This window comes from Pagrus pagrus (genome assembly GCF_965226575.1).
Source record: "Pagrus pagrus genome assembly, chromosome: 16".
In the NCBI taxonomy this organism is placed as follows: domain Eukaryota; kingdom Metazoa; phylum Chordata; class Actinopteri; order Spariformes; family Sparidae; genus Pagrus; species Pagrus pagrus.
In genome coordinates this window covers 15953994-15959161 of record NC_140200.1, presented here as the reverse complement: position 1 = coordinate 15959161, position 5168 = coordinate 15953994, and the positions used below count along the sequence as shown (strand labels likewise).

Genomic DNA, 5168 nt, shown 5'->3' with positions numbered 1-5168 from the left:
GTATGTCCAAAAAATAACTCATTCATAGAGATGTAACTCTGTTAATATGGTCGAAATAAGGGTTGTTTTTTGTTTGTTTATTTGTTTGTTTTTTAAGCGTTAAATACGCGGCTACTCAAGGTATCTGGCGCTCGCATCCAACGTCAAGTCATGGCGTTGTTAGGGCAACAGTTGCAAAGCGATGCTAACAGCTATCGATCAAGGCGAGCTGGCAGCAGAGAGAAACAGAAGCTGTGTTTTGTGATATTGAAACGCACCTCGCTTACAAGTGGACAGATGGCTGCCCCTTGGGTTGACTTTACAAGTTCTCTTGGATATTTATTGAGCTTTCTAACCTTAAAACCTTGAAATCCGAGATGACGCAGTCAAGTAGCTAGCTAACGGCGCTAAAATGCTAGCCACTAGCAAGAAGCCGATCTTGGCTCTATTTTCTAGCACTGGACAAAAATATATGGGGGTTAAAATATTCCAGTCTTATATGAACATCTATAGACATTTTGCTGACATTGTTTAATGTTGTATGGATGTCACAGTATATATTTTAAATGATAAAATATCACTGGTATCATTTTTTAAGTTAACTAGCTAACGTTAGCATAACTCCTGATGCAGTTGATGAGGTTCACCTGCCATCCTCCACAAACCATCAAGCTTGCCAGATGCCCCTTTCAAGCCAACACAGGGTGAGTGTTTAATTTTCTCATTTTCCGTTTATATTTAGACCTAATGTTGAGGCAATATGGAGAGAAAAAAAGTGGAAAACTGTGTGGTAACAGCACTTTCATTGATGTTAGCCTATTAAAGTTGAATGTGTGCGTTAGCTTATGCTGTCCTTACTTTTTGTCAGGAAGAGAAGCACCTCTATAAAAGTTATCTTTCTTTCTTTCTTTTTCTTTTTTGTTAGCAAAAATAGCCAGACCAATGGATGTGTGATTGCAGCTGGGATGTAGTTTGCAAAGATAAGTGCTAGTATGGGGAAAAAAGGAGAGGAAATGGAGGCAGATTGGTACCTGGAGGTGGATGAGCGCGGTCCACACTGCAAGAAGTAGGGAGACGAAACTGAATCCCTGCAAGGAGTAAGCAACACCAGTTAGAAAGGACTGCAGGTATTAAACACATTAAAACACACCTACAATTAATCATACCTACTACAACTACCTTAAAGCGCGTTAAAAAATTACAGGATATTTTATCTGTGCTTATCCTAGTCAGTAACAGGCATGGTGAGAGAGAAACACAGATGCTCAATTCAATCAGTGTTTTTTTGTTTTTGTTTTTTCCAAATGCTGAACGTGCACAGATGAATACACTTGGAAACATCGCATTTAGTCTACAATGATCACATATAAGTGAGTTACATTCGCAGTCCTGTTGAAGCCGTACCAACTAAAGAAAAAAATCGGGAAATACTGATTTCTGGGTCAAACTCTTTTTTTTTCAGCATTTGCTGTGTTTCTGTCTCAAAATGCAGATGGGCAATGCTTGTCGGCTAGAATTCTTCAGGGGGTGCCTCAAAGTTTTTAAGTGTCCGATGATAGGTTTCTTATTGCCAGGAACACATGAGTATGTCTTTGTCAAGACTTTGTACATGTTCCCTTTTGAATCTGTTGCTGCCACTATCGTACAAAAACATCTCATTTCATTATAAAAACAAAAATAAAATCACAAACAAGTGGCAAAATGTGATCCACAGTGGACCAAACTGGAAAACAAACTGTAAAGGCTTAAAAAAGTCTACGAAGAATCAATGTTTGCCAGGAATTTTGCCCATGTGCATTACCTGAATATCTTGACATGGTCTAAAGATCAATCTATACTTTCCAAGGTAAGTTAGTAATGCACATAAACATACGGTATGAAATAACATGCATCGTCTGAATCTGAAAACCGACAGCTACATCTTATCATATACACATACGAGACACAGCAGAAACCATTAAAACATAAACATGAAAACTAAATCCAATTTTCAAATCCAGGATGTATAAAATCAATTTAAATATTCCAATTAACGGTTTCGAATGCCAAGATATTTTTTATTCTGATTGTTGGAAATTGTTTATGGAAATATTGAAATATTAAACTTGACTTATTCGCAGAACAGTCTGTCCCCTGAGAGAAGCACAGAGCATTGCAAGTTTTGGAGTATAAGGAACAGAGTATGTCATGTACAGACAAAGACTTAAAAGAAAGACCGTCCTTACAATCAACTACTGTATTAGCCACTCACTTCTGTAAGAAAATGCCACAGACACAAGCTTGAATTGGAAAATTTCAGTTTCTGTCTAGTGGCATTTTCATAGAGCTAAGCAAAATGGGATTCACACAGTAGTGAGACAGTGAAAATCAGACAGAATCTCCTGAGAGATCCAGACAATATGTTTAAACAGACAGACAGTCTATTTTTCTGTCTTTTTAAAAAAATCTGGACTGTCCTGGTGATGCAACAATATAGTATTGTTGAAACGCATTGCATGCTGTACTGCAGCATGTGGAGCTACATGAAGTTTAAGTTTTCACATTGATATTTTTCAAATCTTGTACAGAATAGTGGTACTTCCTTTAAATCACTTTGGTAACGTGAGCTTAAGCCATACTTTACATGAAGTGCAAGTACACAACTATTCTCAAAATATAAATATTATACACGTAAGTACTGGAAAATGTAATTATATTCAGTTATCGTGTTCACACTTTGCCGTATGCAGCTGAGATTCCACATTGTTGATGTAGGTACTATAAAAGGAAACCATGGTACTTACATGGACTTTATGTAAAGTGTGACATAATAACATTTTATAATCGTTTTGGTTCACAGAAATTGTAACAGACCTTCTCTCTCGTGCTTTTCAAACAAGGCCTCTCAAACCTTTTGCTCCTTTGTAGTCAAAACTTAAATTTCAGAAAAGTTCTGACAGCGTCTCCTCCCCGTCCGACTCCCTCCATTTGTGCCAGAGGCCGTTCTTGCCATAGTTGTTGACTCAGACTGGCAAAGAGGCTGGTGACATGCTGTTCTTACTTGGGTCAGGGTAGATGATGGCTTAATGACGTGCAATGACTGACGAGCTGCGTGAGCATGGGGGCTGAAGATGTAACAAAGTGAATGTAAAGTCCCTTAGATCTTATTGAGTTACTACGTAGATTCACTTCAATTTAAGTTTTAAAATTGCAAAATCAGAGCCTAAAAATCACAGCAGACAGCTTTGTATAGTTGAAATATAATCATCGTCTCTCTCTTTTAACGAGTTGCTGTCCTGGCTGTCACAGCAATGAGCAGTGAGTGCATAGTGTATGGACAAACAAGTCTCTTTTACATAACTGCATAAATGTAGTATGTAGCCTACTCCGACTTTCTTCATGAAACCAGTGTTTATTGCTGCGCACATCACATTGTCCTTAATGTTGAAATAACTGAGATGATTACTGTAGATATTATACTGCAGATGTCTATTCAGCGATGTTTTCCAGGATGAAGTGCAAAGAAAATCTTTCTCATGTACAGAAATATTCTAATATGGCTTTTTCTTTTGAACATTTATTTCCTCAAAGAAATCTTCCATCTAAATGTGTGTTTTCCTGCTCACCTAAACGACATCTTTTTAATGTGTTCATAAAAGACCCATATTGCCACAGGGAATGTTTTACAACACAACCATTGTGAAGATATTTCTTCAGGTCTAGGACTGAGCTTGAGTATGGCATTAGTGGTTTTCGATGAAGGATGAGTGGATGGATAGATAAATGGATGAGTGAATGGATGGATGATTTGACATAGGACGACTAGCACGATTTTAGGGTGTGTATAGGTCAGTAATTCCAGCGGATTCCGCTGGATTTACAAGATTCGACAAGTAGGTTTGTGTAGCCTTTTTTTTTTTTTTTTTTTAAACTTGTACGATAAAACAAGCATGTTGTTCATAGCCACATACATATATACATACAGTGGTGATGCCCCCATGAATGCAAGGTGGATTAACCTTTTATGTATGATATCACAGCAAACCAATACAAATCAATGGCCCGAATGCATCATTTCAACAAGAACAATTTTCATCGCCTTTGCCTCGGTAATGAGGCAGCGGTTAGTGTTATAAATATAAATAAATCTTCTCCAGCCTTAAAAAAAAGTTGACTCAAAAAAGCCCCGCTAGCAGCCCTAGAAGTTTGAAAGTGTAGGACAAAACACATTGACCGTTTTGTTCTCCGGACGTTTTGATTCGTCATAATAGGAAAAGCATGGGTGAAACAAATTTGTTTAAAGACGGCTCTGTTCCATTAAGCGTTCCAGTAAGCCATGACAGTGAGCCATTAAGCCAAACACTTGGACCCTGAAACTAGCTTGCCTAAACTGAATGCAGTGGTTTTAATTTGTATATTTCCACCTCTGCTTTTCCTGCTATGACAAGCCAAATGTGTGCTGTGAAAAAGGTCTTTTGTTAGAGCCTTACCAGTAGTTGGTATAAAAAAAGGCTTTTATTTTCTTTTTGTCATTGAAATTGAAAAAGGGTTTTCCCTCTTGAATAACTGAATCTGCAGAGCAAATTTTATTGTAAGCTCCCTGATAGGTTAAAATGTGTGCGCATAGATGACATTTTGGTCCGATTGTGGTGCTAAAATACATTTTTGTCCAAAATGTAGGCAGTTCATTCAACTAGAGAGTGTGCTTGAGGTCAGAACATTTAAGGCAAATCTGTCTTTTCCAGGCGTACACATGGAAACACTGTCCTGATGGTGGCACTAGAGGAAAGATCATAGGTTCTGAATCTGAACAGATCTTTAATAGCCTTAATTTGTTGCTTTGAACCAAAGTTCTGGACAGGAAAAGAGGTGACATACCATTGAATATCACCATTCATGGGCTGTGCTGCTAGCATGCCCATTTTGTGGGTTAGTTCCAGTACAGCAGTGTCAGCTGAAAATAAACTTTGCCTCCAAATATAAACATTTTATTATGAAAGGACCTGTTTAAATAGATTTCAAGCCTTCAATATGTGTTTTGTTCATGAGAGAATTGTATGTTCAAGACAAGTTATTTAAGACCAGAACCAATTACAAATTTCTTAAATAATACTGTACCAACCCAATATATCTGACTACAAGTATGATACTGTATGTTGTGTGTAAACTGCATTAAAAAGTTCCACTTGTCAATGACTTTAAACAGAGAT

At 37.5% G+C, this 5168-nt stretch overlaps 1 long non-coding RNA gene across 6 annotated transcripts in view; it reads left to right on the top strand.

The window, feature by feature from the left end:
• The window catches only part of LOC311272108, a 76264-nt gene that overhangs the window by 88 nt on the left and 71008 nt on the right, over nucleotides 1-5168 (top strand). For 4 of the 6 annotated variants that reach the window (XR_014624517.1, XR_014624518.1, XR_014624519.1 and 1 more), the window contains exons 1-2: nucleotides 170-683; nucleotides 905-1106. This is a non-coding gene — a long non-coding RNA (uncharacterized lncRNA). Of the gene's footprint in view, nucleotides 1-155; nucleotides 684-904; nucleotides 1107-5168 lie in introns of those variants that run through there. The other 2 variants (XR_014624515.1, XR_014624516.1) reach the window with 2 other exon arrangements.